This window comes from Protopterus annectens, chromosome 8.part0 (genome assembly GCF_019279795.1).
Source record: "Protopterus annectens isolate FY-2018-M chromosome 8.part0, PAN1.0, whole genome shotgun sequence".
Classification (NCBI taxonomy): domain Eukaryota; kingdom Metazoa; phylum Chordata; order Ceratodontiformes; family Protopteridae; genus Protopterus; species Protopterus annectens.
In genome coordinates this window covers 105,643,375-105,663,607 of record NC_056741.1, presented here as the reverse complement: position 1 = coordinate 105,663,607, position 20,233 = coordinate 105,643,375, and the positions used below count along the sequence as shown (strand labels likewise).

Genomic DNA, 20,233 nt, shown 5'->3' with positions numbered 1-20,233 from the left:
ATCTGATTCACAGATATGCATGGGGCATTCCAGTTATGCTGGTTTGTGCAGGGACATCAGCCATTTCCCAATACATCAGTCCTATCACCTTTGTGATCTGCACATGTTCGGCCAGATGACATCAGTATTCCCTACTACAAGCCCAAATAATGTGATACATACCTGTATGTACAATTCCAAGGGTGTGTCCATTTCATGGTTACGCATTATATACTGTATGTCTGGGGTACTTTTCCCTGTGTACTGCTTGTATATCTAGCCCAACAGTCATGCCATGTCCTTCTTTCCATTGGTGACACATATTACCACCATACATTTACAATGGCTTACTGCTAGTATGTGTTATACTAGGGTGAATTGTCTTTGACACTGCAGTTGTGAAGACTTGGCCCTGTCATCGGCAGTAGTGGGCAATGGCCACCAGGTCAAACCTCAGCATGCATACATACTGACCACTCTCACACAATATGAAGCACACACCAACCTAACACATGCACACCTGCATATTGTACAAATGCTACAGTCTATCCTGCTACCTTGGCCACCTCAGGTCATCTGTGCTCCGCTGGTATTATACCTGCACATACATGTTACTAAATGTCTACATCAGATTGGAGAGTGCACATCTAACTGTTACTACATTTCTACACAGGATTGGGAGAGGGGGCACACCTGACTGTTTCTACATTTCTACACAGGATTGGGGCAGGGGGCACACCTGACTGTTTCTACATTTCTACACAGGATTTGGGCAGGGGGCACACCTGACTGTTTCTACATTTGTACATAGGATTGGGGGGGGCACACCAGACACTTGTACACATTTGCTATGACTGTACTGATATGTCAGGTACTCCATTTCATTCTGTATTTGAACCTATCATGCTAACTAGATGAATATCAGTGTACTACAGGTCTTAGGTTTGATTGACCTACATACCAATTTCTGACTTCTTACCCATCAGATCTAACATCCCACTGCCTGACCTGATGTAGTCTGTCTATGTAGGCCTGAAGGGGTGGTTACCCATAGCCATCATATAGAGGCCTTAGCACAGCCTTTGCTTGTGTTTGTCTATACCTGTCCTGCTGGCTGAGACTGTTGTTGGGTATGTGAACCTCCCTGACTGGCATGTGTGTGTCATATGGACACACATGTGGCCCAGCCCATTTCCTGCAGTGGGTTTTGTTACCATGTGTAGTACTGGCTACTATGGTGACACCAGTATTTGTTACAGATCTCATGCTGCCACTATAGGTGTCTACTATCTGCTGGCATCCCATTCAACCTCCCAATTCCCTTGATTGCTCACATCCATACCATAGATACAAGTAAAAATGCATACTACTCCATTCAGCAATCGGTAAGGAGAGTGACTTACCTTGTGGGTGTGCCAGTATTGAGGATGGTGCTGGAAGGCTGCCTATGTCAGATGCACATTGTATACTCCCTATACATGGTTGAGTACAGGTAGTGTCATGTTTGGCATTCCTTTTCTTGTATGTGCTAGTCAGAGATAGGTGTCATTCCCTGTGTCCCTGCTGTATCAGTGTATGTGCTATGTGTTGCCTCTTTGCCAAGGCCAGGGCATATTGGGAAGGCCTCCATCTGCCTACTGTGGCAGGTTCAGATTGTTCCTCCTCTGTGTCACTCTGTGCCTGTGCAGGCCTTGGCATTGGTGGGGGGCTGTGTGGCCCTGTCCCATGCTGTTCCTGCTGCAGCTGTTTCCGCAGGATCATATTGTGTTGCATGGCACATACAATGACAATTTGGGTACATGTATCTGGTGAGTACTGCAAGGCTCCACTGGATGTGTCCAGGCACTGGAACCCTGACTTTAGCATCCGAAACACATTCTCAGTTATTATTTTGGACTGTGCGCGTGCCTCATTATGGTGTTCTTGTTCCAGTGTGTGTGCATTTCTGATGGGTGTCATCTGCCACGGCTCCAGTGCGTAACCAGCATCCCCCGCTAGCTGACCGTAAGGGATGTCCCCATTGGCAAATCTCTGGTACAGCTGCATCAGAATCATGATAGCTTCCAGGGCAGCCAGCACATGCATTCATTATAATGCCCTGGGCATCACACACAACCTGGCATTTGATAGAGGGTAAGCCCTTATGATTGATGTAGACCCTACACTGCTCACCGGGTGGTGCTTTGATGCATATGTGCATGCAGTCTATAGCACCCACTACCTCAGGGTATTCTGTTATTTGGATAAAGAGACACATATTGCTGGCCAACACCTCACGGGTGTTGTGGAAATATACGTGTTCACCGGCATGTGCTGACATGGCATCCAAGAACTGGTGGAATACCCTGGATTCTGATGCCTGTGAGATCCCCATGATATCCCCAGTTGGCCTTTGGCAGGTACCTATGGCAAGTATTCCTAGGCCTACACATACCTTGGTATCCACTGGGAGGGGTTCTTCTCTGTTAGTTCTGTGTGTCAGGTGTGGCCGGCACAGCTCAACAGTTAGCTGTAGGAGGTCCCTGTCCACCCTATAGCGCTCCACTATTTCCAGCTCATGTAGCCCCTGGTAGGTTACCCTGGGTCTGTACACACTTCTCCGTCTCCTCACTGTGGGTTGGTCAACAGCATTCTCATCCTCACCATCCTCAGCCTCTTCCACATATTGACGTATGATAACTGCTGCAGCCCCTATCATTTTGTTGTTTTTGTTTGTCAAAGGTTCCCCAATTGTATACACTGGTGGTGTAGAGTATGTGGGAAAAAACAGAGGGAAATGTATTTGTATAGTTTATAGTAGTGTTCTGGGCTGGGCTGGTCTGCTGCCTATGTAATTGGCTGATTCTGATACGTTTTACCGGCCAGCTGATTCTGATACATTTCACCTGCCAGTTATGCTAGTTCTCCTAGATTGCCTTCTTACTGCTGTTTTCCCTTCCCATTGCCTTCCTATTTAAGCCCGGGGGTGCACCTCACAAACACAGTGCTCAAATGTGCACAGAGCTGCTATTTCCTGGTTTACTTTTTTTTTCCTTTAAAATCTGGTGCTTAGGCAATGTAAAGAGTGTGAGGCAGCCTCAGACAAACCCCCTTGCTTAGCTCTGTTAAGCTAAGAGCACACCCGAGCCACAGGGCTCCAATCCACTGACAGTATGCCTGACACACACCTCTATGATGCCACTTAACTCCTAGGCTTGCAGCAAGCTATTCCTGCTCTTACACTGTTAGGTGCTGACTAGTATGCAGGGGAAATCTGGGATTCAGTATCCTTCCCCTCATTTGCATAAGATTGCCTGCTGATGCATAGTTACAGGTTCCACACTGAGCCTCCCCCCTTAGCAACCACTATTCACTGGCCATTTTGTCTTCTGCCTGCCATTGAGTATAATGGCAAAAGACTGATTTTGGTTAGAATGCTTATTTTAGGAATTTTTTTTTATTTTTCACCCGATCCCATTTGCGCACCGCTGCCCTACGCTTAAACAGCCGAGTTTGGCTAAAAAAAATAAAAGTTAATTTTTTTTATTTTTGCAATTGTTTTCCATACCAATAGCCATATATCCGGCCATTGTATGCTTTCTACATAATATCCACCCTTTATTTGGAGCTGTCATGACTCCATTTTGTAGTTTGCAGAAATGTACTCGGTTACTAACCGAGTGCATTTCTGCAGATTACACTAGTCCAGCTTCCTGGATCACAAATTCACCTCATTTGCATGGATTTCACCTGCAAATGAGGTAATTTGCATACAGGAGCTGAGTCCGTGCAGGACTAGTGCATAGGTGCTCGTGCACATCCCTATAGCTTATTCCTGGATTGCACAGCAGACATATTGCCTGCTGGAGCTCCTGCACTAGTCCTGCACACCATGCAGGGCTTGCTGAATCCGGAGGAGTAACTATATTGCCCCCACCTGGTGTGATAAAATAGGCCATGGCAGCACTTTTTCTAGAGATTTCAAAAGCATTTGATGTAAACCATAATATCTTTATCCAACAACTTTGATATATAGACAGAATACCAAGGATATAGTGGATTCAAAAGGAGGTTTTTAATTGCCAATATCAGTAATCAGTAAAGATATTATTCAAATTGCTAAAATCAATCTGTTTTGGGTAATTTAAATTTTTCAAAAGTCATCGGTACTTCTTCTAAACTTGACTATAAAAGACAAAATAATGTTAAGAGTTCACTAGAAAGGCAGACAGATGTTATTGCCAAGCCTGTACAGAACAAGCCCCTATGGCTTTTGCAGTTGGTTCCAATTTATCAGCTCTGATCTTTTTCTTTATCTATCATACCTCTTACTTTCAAGAGCCCGTTACTCTTGTAGTACTAGAGTTGTTTATATGGCTAACATCATATATGATAGCTTTTAATGTGTGTAAAATGACCTGGAGATTATTTGATAGAATAAGAGCACGCATGCAGTATTGGACATAAAGGTGGCAATAGAGCATTATACAAGCACTATTTGGCATTTGCTAACTTTTAAGTTTATGTATTTATTTATTTATTATGTTATTGTAAGATTACAAGCCATTGTCACACGAGAATAGGGGAAGGTAATAATCAGCTTGCTCTAAAAAAGAAAAATGCATTAGTAGCTTTATTTAGCAGCTCACAAGAAAATACCTGAATTACATTGTTTTTACTCACTAGTTAATCAGCTGTTTTCATAGTATGAGGCTTTGCATTTTCATAGTGGTGATCCTCGAAGAGTAATACTACAAGGTTATGCAAATCCCAAATTTCAGACTGACTACAGAAATGCAGAGGGCTTTTTGTGAGCACACCCCCTCTGCAAATGCATAACATGATTAAAGCATAAGCAAGAGGCAGACAGCTACTACACTGTTTAAGGGTTTTACACATATACACATCAGTTCAACTCATATACATGAATCTATAATGACCTCCTTTGCATACAAAGTGTGTAAATAGCCCTGATGTTACACCAGAGAGCAACAATTTTCAGTCAGAATACCAAGATGTGAGGGGAGCTTAGATGGTGCTTCTGCATATCTGGAAATATTTACTGAAGGGGTCACTTAGATAATTGTTTCATTTTAGTGCTTGTGTATACCTGGACAATTTACTGAAGGGGTCACTTTAGGAAATGTTTCATTTAGTGTTTGTGCATACCTGGACATTTTGCTGAAGGGGTCACTTGGGTGAGTGTTTCATTTTACTGCTTGTACATACTAAGGTGTGTTACTCAACAGGTTGCTTGTGTGACTGCTTCATTTGATGTATGTGCATACTACAAAATGTTAATGAAGGGGTTGCTGGTTGAAATAATTAATCTGTGAATCAGGGAAGTGCTTGTGCATACTTGGACAAACAAGTTTGTGAATTGCAGCTCCAATATCAAAGGTGAAGCATTGCATTTAACAATTGATGTCTGCACAGCAGGGATGTTGCACTATGAATTACTAAACTACCTCATTAGCATACTGTGTTTTACAACATTTCTTCTTTGCATCTCATCATTTTCAGGCCTTGCACATTAGTGTAAATGGCCTCTATGAATTTTGCCTATGCCACGCTCATTTGTTAGTATCAGGAATACCTCCACAATGATGATGAAGACAGGCCACTCTTCAGCATACAGCATATATATATATGTGTGTGTGTGTGTGTGTGTGTGTGTGTGTGTGTGTGTGTGTGTGTGTGTGTGTGTGTATATATATATATATATATATATATATATATATATATATATATGTGTGTGTGTGTGTGTGTGTGTGTGACTTGCTTTGCTCTTACAAAAGGGGGAAATACATCATGAGATAAGATATCAGCAAGGTAGAAATGGTCCAACTACTCATTTACCTTACAATTCTTATTATCCTATCAGCCAACAAGACTATGCTTTTAGTTCATGAAACTTGAAACTTGTATGGCCATGCACACTGTAGTATTAAAATGGGATGAAGTGATTATGAGTTGCTTTTGTTTCTGTTAGTCAGGTAATGCAATTGTAGTACACAGGTTAAAAGGAAACCGGGTAGAACAAATATTTTGTCAGGCTTAGTCAGTGTTATGTAGGATGTGATTAAAAGCTGGATTTTCAGTTTTTCCATTTTCCATCAAAATAACAACCATTATACAACTCCAGAAGTGCAATTAAAGTTCATTAAAAAATGTCTTAACACTGACTCACTAATTTAGGATCAAGGTGTGTGTCATTGTTGCAGGTAATTAGGAAATAACTACATGGCCATGTGATAGGTGATGAACTTGGGAAGAATGTGGAATTCTCCTCTTTATACTATAAGAACATCAAGAAATCTCTGCACCGCATATTCTTTACACTTGCAACTGCATTAACAGTAGACACCATAACTTTGCCAATGGAATCTAATGCATCCTGTTCTCAATGACTGCAAGGCAGTCCACCCCACACACATTTAAAAACTAAAATTAAGATCAACCTTAGAGTCCTGCCAAGCCATAAGTAATGGCTCTGCCTCTGGACATTGTCAATTTGTTTTACTTTAATGGTACAAGACTGAGGGAAACAGGACACCTCTCAACTGTCCCTTATTTTACATAATGTCCATGATTTTGCCTTATATTTTTGTCCTATACCTCATAAAATGTTTGATATTTTGATAAATCACCAAGGATTTAATTCAATCAACATTGCCATATATTAGAGTTTCATATTTCTTATTCTTCAGAAAATAAATGCTGAAACAAAATATGTTATTCTATAGAGTTTTTCATAGGTTCATAGGTGTGCACTAGGCTAATGGCCCTGGAGCCTTTACAAGCCTAGCCCATAGGATTACCCTGGCATTGTGCCACCCGACCTTAGTTCCTAGTGTCTCTGTCGAATAGAGCCACTGGAGTGATCCCTGGGGTGAATTTTCTATTTCCCATCCATTCATCAAGATTTCTGTTGATGAGGGCTAGTGAGATGCTCTTCTTGACATGTATGGGAAGTCTATTCCATAGCACGAGCATTTTCTGGGTTATGAAACTGTCCCTCAGCATGTTCTGTTGATTGTGGTAATGAGGTTGAGGTCTCTGGAGTGTGTGGTGTGGAGAGATTGCGATTTCTTTAGATGTAACATTTCTAACAGAGCTGGGTCAGACATGACTTTGTAGGTCAAGCAGAGATCACCTCTAAGTAGGTTATATGAAACAGAGAATAGGTTCATAGCTTCATAGGTAGCTACTAGGCTATTGGCCCTAAGGCTGACATAAGCCTAACCAAATGGTACCCTGGCTTTGCCACCCAAGAAAATTATTTTCCTGTGCCCCTGTCAAATAGAGCCACGGAGTGAGCCCCGGTGTGAATTTCCTATCTCCCATCCAATCATCAAGATTTTTCTTGAAGAGTGTTAATGAGGAGCTTTGTTTGATATAGATACGTAGTTTGTTCCAGGGTATGGGAAGTCTCTGGGACAGGAATCTAGCCCTCCAGCATGTTCTGTTTATTGTGGTGACAAGGTTTAGGCCCCTAGAGTGTGTTGCTCAGATAGTTAGAGTTTTTTGAGTCTGTCTATATAGGGCAAGTATTTAAGGCCTGGGATCCACTTTGTGAGGTATTTTTGTGGCCTCTCCAGTTGTTGCAGGTGTCTAGTGAGGTACATGCCAAATGGGGCATTGTACTCAATGATTGGCCTAATGAGGGAAGAGTAGGGGCCACAATGACCTCTTTCTTCCTGGATGCAAAACCCTTAGTAATGGGATGTGCCACATAGAAGGACTTTCTGACCACAGTGACAATGTGGTGGTCAAAAGAGAGGTTGCTATCTACCTGTATTCCCAGATCTCTTCTGTTTACAGTGGACTACCATTGATGTGCTAATTCATGGGAACCAGATTTTTCCCAAAGGGGATGATGGCACATTTTTTGGCATTGAGCTTAAGGCCATGGTTCTGACACCAGTCATTGGTCTCAGTGAGGCGTTTCTGCAGGATGTCAACATCACTTGGGGAGTTAATAGTAGCTCCCAACTTGCAATCATCTGCGACCTTTGTCACCCAGAGTCCCTTTGTGTTTGCCTGGACTTCAGAGAAGTAGATACCAAACAGGAGAGGACCCAGGACCAAACCCTGTGGGACTCCACTCGTGACTGGTCAGCTACTTTCACACTGTGGGTTCTCTCTGTGAGTCAGTTTGTAACCCACCTAGTGATAAAGGGGTTTATGCCTAGCTTAGTGAGTTTTTCTATGATTCCTGAGTGAGGAATGGTATCAAAGGCCTTGGCCAGATCAAGGCAGACTGTATGAACCATCTTGCCTTCATCCACAGCTCTGGTAACTGACTCAAAGAAGTCAACCAGGTTGAACAAGCATAATCTACCCTTCACAAAACCAAATTGTGTGGAATCCAGAGTTTGAAGATTCCCTATATTCTTGTTTATTAGGTCCATGATGATGCGTTCCATTGCTTTGCATATCAGACTCATCAAGCTAATGGGGTGATAGTTCCTAGGGTCTGTAGTCACTCCATCTTTGTGGAGGAGGATGACTGTAGCAGTGTGCCATTCAGTAGGGACAAAGCCTGAGACGAGGCTGTGATTGAACAGGGCACACAGGTGTGGTGTCAGTTCACTCTGCGGTTCGTGTAGAACACAGCCAGGGATATAGTCAGGTCCCATGGAATCTGTATTCTTGGCCTTGGACAGTGCAGTTTTTACCTGTGCAGCAGTAATACTGGGTGCCTGGCAATCTACTGGTATTGTGATTGGCTCTTTGGGGGGAGGGGTAAAGTTGGTACTAATTCTGTTGGCCAGTATATTGGCAATATCTGTTGGCTCGGTATAGGAGGTACCATTGTGCAGTAGCTTAGAGCAGATCTGGGTATTGCCATGGAGATTCTTTACATAATTATAGAAGGCCTTGTGGTTGTCTTTACTATCTGCAGCAATTCTGTTATCATAGCAAGTTTTAGAGGATTTGATGAGGGATCTTAACATTTTGTTGAAGCTGATAAGGGAGTTTTTCCAGTTTTGGGACTTCACCTTATTCCGCACCAGTTTCCTCCTTCTGTTGTAGAGTTTGTTTATGGCAGAGGACCACAAGATTGGCTTCCTTTTTTGGAGGAGAGCGTCTTGCTTCTATTGGGTATGGCGAGATCCATGCATTTGTGTACGTGTTTGTACAGTGCATTGCTGTATGATTCGGCAGTCATGCAACTATCCTTCCTTTGCATGGGTGCCATGAAGTTAGCTACCTCTGTTTTTAGGAGCCCCAAGTTTGCTTTTCATAGTGGTTGCCTTTGCTAGGGGAGGGAGGGATGTGGATTTCCAAGTTGATTATTTTGTAGTCACATCTAACCAGGGAAGAGTTGACTATTGGTGTAGAGCAATGGTTGCCCATGTTAGTAATGACCAGGTCAAGGATGTTGCTACCTCTAGTCGGGGTAAGAACAAGCTGGTCCAGAGCATTGGAATTCATGAATTCCAGAAAATGTTGGGCAAGTGTATTGGTACATGAGTAGTTTTCCCAGTTAATGGAAGGGTAGTTGAAATTGCCCAGTATGTGAGTGTTAGGTTGGACCCTAATATTCTCCAGGGTGCTTAGGAATGTGGAGTGTGAGTCTTGGGACATGGCTGGGGACCTATAGCAGGCTATGACCTGAATCGCTGTCTTACCCAGTGTTAGCTACACCTGAAGTATTTCTGATGTGTTATGTTGGGATACCAGTCTGGAGGTGTGTGCATCCTTTATAAATATGGAACACCACCACCTTTGGAGCTTCAGTCCAAGTTATTGTTCTGAAAGGTATGGACTGAGTTATAGCATGGCAGTGCAGGGGTGCTTTCTGCTGCCTTGAACCAGGTCTCTGTTACAGCATAAATATCAATGTTCTCCATTTTAAGGAGTGCTTCGAGTGAGTGCATTTTGAGATTTAGACTTCTAGCATTGAGCAGCATGACCCTCAGATAGCATTTGTTTGTAACTGTTATGGTGGTAATTTGGACTTTGGAACACCACCTAAAAAAGGCACAATAGAGGTGGCAAGAGCCTTGGCCAGTATCTGGAAGCCCAGGGGTGACAGATGCAGGCCATCTCTGGCAAAGCATCGAGGTCTGTCAATCATGTCATCCTAGGCAGACCGATGCTGGATCCCCTTAGAATGACACCAGAAATGTAGCCAATTGTTGAAATCATTCATTTTCTGCTTGTACTGTGGCATGATTCTGGGTGATTGTAGGATGCTGCTTAGGGATAGGGTCATACTCACCTGAGCTACATAATCCGAGAGCTCCTCCATGTCTCTTTTCATGTAGTCCAGGGAGGCAGATCTCAGGTCATTCACACCCACATGTACAATGACAGAGTCATATCTGTACCTATTGTTGAGGGACCTAAGTGTGTGTATTATGTGGCAGATGCTGGCACCTGACAGGCAGCTTACTATTACTTTCTCCTTATTCATCCTAGTGAGTGGGACATCACTGTGCCTCACTATCAAGTCACCTGTGACTAGTGTGTTTTGAATGCTGTTTTGCCTTAGGGGCTTTGGTTGAGTGGTACACTTTTTAGGAGCCTTATGTGTCTCATGATTAGTGTTGTGCTGTGGTGGTTGAGTGTGTTCCTGCCTTGGAGGTCACTGCTGTTTGGGTACATTTTTATTGAGAACCTCCACGAAGGTGGGTGTGTGGTTTGTGTTTTTATGTGAAGGCAGTACTGTTGTGTGTTCTGGAGGGCTACGTGTTACATGTGGTGTGGTGAAAGTGTTGTCCTTCTCCTCTTGACCACCTATTCCTTCTTGGCTGGATAGTGCATGGCTTCCAGTTTGGATATAGAAATGCATCTCTTGCAAGTCTGAGTGTTGGGAGGTAAGAGGAGAAGATTGTCAGTGTACATGAGGCAGTTGCTACATTGCCTCAGGATGCCCAAGTTCACCAGGTTAATAGGAGAAAGCACAGGGTACTGACCTTTAGACATGCCTGGAGGGGTGGGCATTAATAATAAGTACTGGAGCTGTTTCCTTGTAGAGCATTTAGTGCTGGTAGCACTTTTGTGTGCTACAATAATTGCTACAAGAAGTCTGGTAAAGTGCTAGACTAAAAAGCTAGTAAAAGTGCAGCAGAGGAGAGAAGTAGCAGATCTAAAGGAAAAATTGAATAGCAGACTTTTTGGCACTGCTCAAAAGCTTACAAACAGTCCTGGATACAGCAAATCTGCATCTGGACTTGACTAGTTACAAGAAAGGTGGGAAACAAACACAAATGCAAGCTTTTAAATCAGAAAGTAGAAAGGGATGGAAAAACTGCCCAAACAGCCAATAAACTACAATTTCTGGGTCATAAACCACTCCTCTTTTGGTAGATAGGTTACCTAGTGTTTACCACTCCCACTGGTAAACTAAAAGGCTTCCCTCCAACACAGAAAGGCTTGTGGGGCTCAGAAGCTTACAAACAGTCCTACATATAGCAAGTCTGTATCTGGACCAGACTAGTTGCAAGAAAGGCGGGAAACAAACACAAACATGGGCTTTTAAACTAGACAGTTGAAAGAGATGGAAAATCTGCCCAAAAGGCCAATTAACTACAATTTTTGGGCCAGAAACTAGTCCTCTTGTGGTAGATAGGCTGCCTAGTGCTTACCACTCCCACCGATAAGCTAGAAGGCTTCCCCTCCAACACAGAAAGGCTTGGAGTCTCAGAAGCTAACAAACAGTCCTGGATATAACAAATCTGTATCTGGACTAGACTAGCTACAGGAAAGGTAGGAAACAAGCACAAGCGTGGGCTTTTAACCAGAAAGTTGAAAGGGATGGAAAAACTGCCTGAACAGCCAAAGAACTACAACTTCTGGGACAGAAATTCTAGTTTATTGGCCATTCAGGCAGTTTTTCCATCCCTTTCAATTTTCTAGTTTCAAAGCCCAGAAAGATAAAAGGGATGGAAAAACTGCCTGAACGGCCAATAAACTACAATTTCTGGGACAGAAACCACTCCTCCTGTGGTAGATAGGCTACCTAGTGCTTACCACTCCCACTGATAAAATATAAGGCTTCCCTCCAACACAGAAATGCTTGGGGGGGGGGCTCAGAAGCGTACAAACAGTCCTGAATATAGACAGTCTGTATCTTGACTAGATTGATTGCAGGAAAGGTGGCAAAAAAGCACAAATGTAGGCTTTTTAAACCAGAAAGTTAAAAGAGCTGGAAAAACTGCCTAAACAGCCAATAAAATGCAAATTATGTGCCAGAAACCACTCTTTTTCTGGTAGATAGGCTACCTATTGCTTACCACTCCCACTGATAAGCTAGAAGGCTTCCCTCCAACACAGAAAGGCTTGGGGGATCAGAGGCTTACAAACAGTCTTGGATACAGCAAATCTGTATCAGGACTAGACGCATTATAGGAAATGATGGGAAACAAGTGCAAATGTGGGTTTTTTAACCAGAAAGTTGAAAGAGATTAAATAAATGCAATTTATTCAAACTGTATTCTGAACTGAATTCAATTATTATTTTTTTTTAACTCTGAACAGTTAAAAGGTGCCAAAAATATACTTATCAGCTCTATATTTCCAGAGTGCTTGAGAAGCACACTCAGTCAGAATACAAAGAGATTATAGTAATGGTAGATTCTAGCAAAGTTTTTTTTGTTAGTAAAGTGGAAAGGAGAAAGATGGAATGGAAGATAATTCAAGGTTAAGAATCTATGTATGTTTGCCTTCTTAAATGTGCTCTCTGTAATAGGTAGAATGAGCTAATGACACTAGAATGGGAGGAGTATCCCAGATCAAATTTGTAGTAGGGGCGGTCAACTGCAAAGCCACTAAGTATAAGAATAAGACACCAATAGGTAGGGAGGGTGGGAAAATATTACAGCTACTAGCTACACTATTTGTAGCAGAAAACACTTCAGAAATGTTTAACACAGCAGAAAAACATCAGTGAGCCACTAAGTGAACATTTGAAACAGATAAAGGAGCAAGGAGACTCTAGAGAATGTTCTTAACTGCAAAAAAAATCAGTTGTATAATACACTCCTTGGCAGGAAATCAGAATAAACAATCCAGTTAATACCTCACACACAGTGAAACTAGCTAGAAAAGATTTACAAACTGTGTGACAGTAAAAACCTTATTTATCAGGCCCTGTAAAGCAGATTAGTTTACAACAATAAAATACAGTAAAAACATATGCAGCAGATAATAAAATGTGCTATAAATATCTAGAATAAGCAATAACTAGTAAAAATAAGCCAAAAATAGCAGGATACTTTTTGTTATATATTACAGATCAGAGTTGTGGTCAGTTCACCTCCTCCATTTAGCTCTGTGTGAAATGACACACAAGGTAACTTCTTTAGTAACAGGAAGTTGAAACCTGAAACAACTTAAAACAAACCTCAACAGAATCAATGAAGTGCTTACTCCAAGCCCTAGACCAGAAAACCCTAACCAGCCAATGACAATCAACACTACACTCTCAATGAAGTGCACAAATGCCTTTTGCTAAACCAAGATGGCATGGAACATGTGCTCAGAACACATAGCCTCTGCAAACAAACAACTAGGCCCAGAAACACAATTCTGAATATCTACAATGTTACAGCTACTAGCTATACTATTTAGGCAGAAAACACTACAGAAATGTTTCACAGCAGAAAAATAGCAGCGAGCCACTAACTGAAAGTTTTGAACAGATGAAGGAGCAAGGAGACTCCAGAGTATGGTTTTAACTGCAAATAAATCAGTTATATGATACACTCTTTGGCACAAAATCGGAACAAACAGATGTTTAACAAATGAAGAAATTTTCCCGTTAATACCTTACACATAGTGAAACTAGCTAGAAAAGATTTCCAAACAGTGAGGCAGTAAAAACCTCATTTATGATGCCCTGTAATGCAGACAATTTTAGTACAACCTTGCAGATTAGTTTATAGCAATAAAATACAGTAAATTTATGCAACAGACAATACAAAGTACTATAAATAGCTAGAATTAGCAATAACTAGTAAAAATAAGAAAAAAAAAATAAACAGTATACTTATTGTTATATATCACAGATCAGAGTTGTGGTCAGTGCCCCTCCTCTGTTTAGCTCTAGGTGAATTAGAATTATATTTATAATTGTCCATAATTTTCAGCCTTTGCTTCCATATTATTTTTGACCTTGTCCAGACTTCTTGAGCAAATAAAGTTGAGAGTATTAGAAAGTATGATGGACACCCTGTGTGAGAGGGAGAAAGACAGACATAAAGAGAGAGTGTGAAAGCTGTAGAATAAATATGCATAATAACTGGCCTCCAGCAGGGAAACAAAGATATGATAACAAAGAAAGGTTAACAACCAAAACTGTATATTTAAATGTTGGTAAAAAAAGAAAAGAAATATCATTATTCCCCATAAGAAGCATTACTTTTATAACTTGTGTATGCATGAAATTATTTTAATTTCAGTTCTAACTTTACCATTCTAGGAATTCGTAAAAGCCAGAACTAGTTTGCATCGTGGATTCTATTGGATTGGACTCCGATCTACTGGTGCTCAAAACTGGAAATGGGTAGATGAAACTATCTGTGATCCCAGCAACAAAGCCACAGTGTAAGTTACCCCAAAATTATGATAAGGACTGAAAAATGAGAGAAAGATATGAATAGTGAGACTTAAAATATTGAGATGACATGCAGAAATGATCATGTTGTGCAATATGTGATACACCAGTGTGAATGCAATGTAACTTTATGCATAAGTAATGTCACGCAAAGTACTATTAATAATCAGCTTTCTTGTTAAATAGCATTGTGTTGTGTTCAGATCTCCTTATTCTATAGTTCAGACACTTATTAGATTAATGTCTATATATCTATATTTTTTTTCACTGGATTAACTACCCTGGTAAACAAATATTAATAAATGAGTAAAAAATCTGCATGCAAATAGATTTTCTCAAAAATTATTATGATGGTATAAACAGAATAAAAACAAATATGGTTCATTGGTGTATACTAGGCTATCAACCACAGTGACTTTCTGAAGCCTAGCCATATATACTATTTGTAGGGTAGGACATGGGTAGTCTAGCATTTACAAGCTGCATCTGTCAATTAGGGGTATAGTTACCAGAGCAGGGATGAATTGCTAATTCCTCATCCATTGGTTCAAATTATGCTTGAATTGATTTTGGGAAAAACTCTATTTCACATGGATGTGAAATCTGTTCGAGAGAAGAGATATTATACATATACTGGTCCCTCCAATATGTCCTATTTAGGTCACAGACAAGGTTTAAGTTCATAGAGTGAGTATTTCTTATGCTATTTGTTTTGTGGATATGCAGAAGGTTCATCAGAGTGGGATACATGGATGGCTTGTATTTCAGGCATAGATTACCCATCCATAGGAGACCAAGTACAATGATAGGGTTTGAGGCAATATGCGAATAACATGTTATTTATGCCCTGTATCCTTTTTGCGAGGGACCTCTGTGGACATTCCAGTTGTTGCATGTACCTGGACAGATACATACCAAACTGGGCATTGTGTTTTGCCTTAAAATAAATAAAAAATAACTAATTATATGCATCTCAGCTACAATACCATTCTTCTTCTTTAGAAAGACAGCACCAAAGTAAATTATATGCTGTTTTAGCACTACTTTTTTTCTGGTATTATTCAAGTCAGTTGTGTAGTCATCTTTCCTTTCATCCATTTTCTAAACTGCTCATCCCTGGGGGGTGTTGAGGTGGTAGCAAGATGAACAGGGAAGACCACCGTCTCCTGTTCCCATGAATACCTCCAGCACATTCTGTCAGATTTCCCAAGCATGCTCAGGTGAGCTGAGAAATGTAATATCTGTAATGTTTTCACAATATGCCCCATACCCCGCCCCCCAAGTGAGCTGTGCCTGGTATACCTCCCTTGGTGATAGCTAGGTGACAGCCTCAGAAAGTAACCAAGTCACCTCAACTGACTTCTCTCAACATGGAGAAACAGAACTCTACTCTGCAATATTGAGTTCCTCACTCTGTCACATAGAGGTAACTCTAGGTAACCATACACTCACAAGCAACAAATGTGAACGCTCAGTAACCTGGGTCAATGAAGACTGTCTTCCATATAAATCCACCACTACCCAAAGGGCTTCCAATCCAACTGTTCCTTTTATTATACACGAAAACACAGATTTAGCGCTTTCATCTCCAAACCTGGAGACCTCATCAGAATCAATTAAAAAAGCACATTTCCTGTTCTTATATACTCAAAACAATTAATTCACAAATTAAAAAATTAATTAATCAATAAAACAATAAACAATGAAGTGGCTGGCAATTAAGCAATCAGTAACTGTATTTTGGCAGGGTGAAAACATTTCAAATTCATGAATAATGTTGCAACACATGTTTAGGTATATATATATATGGGTGGTCGAGGTTGTTGATCACTTGGATAGAGGGGGTGACTGGGAGACAAAATTGTTATATAGGGAGATGATATGGCAACTCAGGCTAGATGCCTGTAGTGGTAAGGGCTTCAATGACCACATCTCCATAACACCAGCCCTCAAATTATTAGCCAATGACCCTAAGAAGCATACTTAAACCAACTGAATTACCTTATTGACTTCAATATCAAATTTTTTAATATTAAACTATTTTAATACCATATATTATGTTATTTATTTATTTATATAATACACCAAATATATTGATTTTAAATGATATTTATTCAACATTTATTTATATACTATTTATATACTTTTTATAATATTCTATGATATATTTATTTATTTGATGTATGTGTATATATACATATATATATATACCTAAACATGTGTTGCAACATTATTCATGAATTTGAAATGTTTTCACCCTGCCTAAAGACATTTACTGATTGCTTAATTGCCAGCCACTTCATTGTTTATTGTTTTATTGATTAATTAATTTTTTAATTTGTGAATTAATTGTTTTGAGTATATAAGAACAGGAAATGTGCTTTTTTAATTGATTCTGATGAGGTCTCCAGGTTTGGAGATGAAAGCGCTAAATCTGTGTTTTCGTGTATAATAAAAGGAACAGTTGGATTGGAAGCCCTTTGGTAGTGGTGGATTTATATGGAAGACAGCCTTTATTGACCCAGGTTACTGTAACTCTAGGTAACTCTGCTACCCTGAGATGGAATCTCATTCCTGCACCTTGTGCAGATTGTGTCTGGGATCTAATCCTCTCAGCCACTACCAAAATCTCATGACCATGGATAAGGGTGGGGACATAGACTAACCATTAAGCTAAGATTTTTTTATGACTTTGTTCTTACTTCATTCCTACACTGTGATGCAGTTACTGCATTAGTGCAGCCACTGCACCCATCCATTGCTCAATCTTGTGATCCGGTGTACCTTAATTTGTGAACAGCCCCCAAATACTTTTTCAATAACTACATTTCCTGTTCCCATCTCAGCTATCGAGGGCAATGCACTTTTTTCTGCAAGAGAGCCACGTCCTTTGATTTGGAAGTGTTGATTTTGAAATAAAATACATTTTCATCTATTCTGTTTCACTCCAACACCATATTTCCAGTGCATTCATTATAACAATCATAGTAAAGACAGAAATTTATCAGAGGAAACTGATTGTAACCATCCTTGCTATATTACTAGGCAGTCCTGCTCTGGTAGAAGTGTGTATACAATTCAGTGTATTACCATGAAACAAGCTCAGTCTCTGATGCCATCCCTGCGGGTAGAATAAAGATGCCTTGTTGAAGTTTCAAGTAGATTATTCAGTTATGTAGATAACTGGATGAAATGTTCTTGTTCTAAAGAGCAGTTAGAACAAGAGCATTAAAATGAGAACACTTGTCCATCTATCTTGCTGAATAAGCTACTTGAAACTTGAACAAGTCACATTTATTCCTCCCACAGGGAGGGCACCACAGATAGAGTCTCCTAGATCTGCTAGCTAAAGTGATTTTAACTGGACTGTATCCTTTATCTGTGTAAAACTCTTCGACAAACTCAATAGTTTTAAATCATTGCAGCTTAACCAATCTTGGTCCTGCACATGCTCATCGCAATTTAAGGTTATGAGCTCACCATACGATACTCTCCAGATACTCTCCTTAAATAAAATGCTCTAAATCTCTCACTGAAATGACAAACAAATTTTAATATCTAACTGCAGCCTGGGCTTTCTCTTTAGTAACTTGTAATGCTTTAAAATCTTAGAATGTATAAATGTAACTACTGTCTGTGTATAAATGTAAATAGAGTAAGCAAATGGAGCTTTTTTCCCTAGGCCTCTGCTGAAAATGAATATTACCCATTCTGACAAAGACAAATGAATAATAAAATGTGTGTGTGTGTGTGTGTGTGTGTGTGTGTGTGTGTGTGTGTGTGTGTGTGTGTGTGTGTGTGTATACACCCAAAACAGCCCCAACATATGTCTCATGTCTAATACACCAATAGACTTATAATAATTTATGTTTCAGATTATGAGAATTATAATATTTTTCATATCTAAGTAAGTGTAACATAACATGGTAACATGATGGGTGTATTGTGAGTCTAAAAATAACATTAGTCCACACAAACTGATTGTGATACAATTTGTCTGTCACAACTAGAGAGATGTAGTTTATAATTCAGATTATGAAAATTGTGATATTTTTCATATTTTTGTCAACTTCTCAGTAAGGGAATACCAAGGCATTATGGATGAGGTATAATTTTGATGCTTACAGCAGTCCAAACAAATTGGTTCCTAGTACATGACCTCATGAACTGCAAAAATATAACACTTCACTTATGTTACAGGTAAAAAAATTACAATAATGTCCACATGTTTATCAATGTCTCTGTAAGTGAGCATTGCAACATTATGAATAAGGGATTATTCTTATTCTGTTATCAATCCAGATAAAATATCTGTGACAAAACTAGCAAATCTACAGACATTTAGAAGTTTATCCTGGGGATTTAATAAAATCTGTGTAGGCATAGTATAAAGCTTACATGGAAGGCACCATGGCCATGTATGTGGTACCCCCTTGGTAGCATGCCATGCATATTAATGAAGGTGCGTTACTGAGGGAGAGCCATGTCACATGGTTATTGAATCAGTGTAGGGAGTGTGTTACTGTTTGAGGAGATGAGTAACACACGCCTTGCACTGTCAAAGTGCTGGATATCAATGTATGGATATGTAATAAAAAGTTCATTTGTTTTATTTATTTATTTTTTGTGTATTTGCGAGGCATGGCACTTAGCAATGGACATGTACCAGGCATCTAAAAATAGAAACCAGATACATTTAATTATGAAGGTAAAGGTCAAGTTTAAGCATAGCTGAACGGGTTTAAATGTAGTGTGTATATATATATATATATATATATATATATATATATATATATATATATATATATATATATATATATATATATATATATATATATATATATATATATATATATATATATATATATATATATATATATATATATATATATATATATATATATATATATATATATAGATAGATAAAGTACAGCAACATTTCACATGCCCATGTCGCTAAATGGTTAGAGTGACAGCCTTATCTGCTGTAGGAGCAGACTTTGAGTACACAGATGGGTTATTTTGTAAATACACATTATGAGACTTATTTTAAATCCCGATTAAATGTTGTATGATTACACAGACAGGTTATTAAATATATTTTGCAAATACACATTTATGAGAAGTACTGTTAAACCTTGATTGACTTTTGTATGAATACACAGACAGGTCATTAAGCATTTATGTTCCAAATACACATTATGAGAAGTATGTTTAAACCTTTGATTGAATAATGTACATATGCACATACATGTTATTAAGCATGTAGTCTGAAAATACACAGTTATGAAATGTATTGTTAAATCCTGCTTTGCTGCACTCAGCTACACTCTGCTAAACACAGCTAAGCCTTGCCAAGCACTGCTTAAATGAGGAATGTTTTAGCAGTGCTTAGCTGGTTTGGGCATTGATAAGTGGTGGAAAGCACTGCTAAGCAATGCCCATTTAAGCATTGCTCAGCCCAACTAAGCTGGTTTCCACACCACTAAGCATTGCTAAGCATTGCCAGTTTAAACACTGCTCAGCTGAGCTCATCAGGTTTGTGTGGAGCTAAGCAAAGCACCGCATTTTTAAAAATTGCCCAATGGCAGTACAGGGTGGGAAAACAGGCTTATTTAAGTGCAACAGGCAGGAATACAGCCGTAACCTGTTGGAGTTTGAACTTGGCAGAAACTATGGCAGGAGCTGGAGAGGGTGTGTGCTTCC

General features: G+C 39.8%; 1 long non-coding RNA gene across 1 annotated transcript in view; it reads left to right on the top strand.

Moving 5' to 3' along the window:
• The first annotated feature begins 14,396 nt into the window (after window positions 1-14,396).
• LOC122807976 overlaps window positions 14,397-20,233 on the top strand; it is a 28,721-nt gene continuing 22,884 nt past the window's right edge. The window contains exon 1 of the long non-coding RNA XR_006365745.1: window positions 14,397-14,517. This is a non-coding gene — a long non-coding RNA (uncharacterized LOC122807976). The remainder of the gene's footprint in view (window positions 14,518-20,233) is intronic.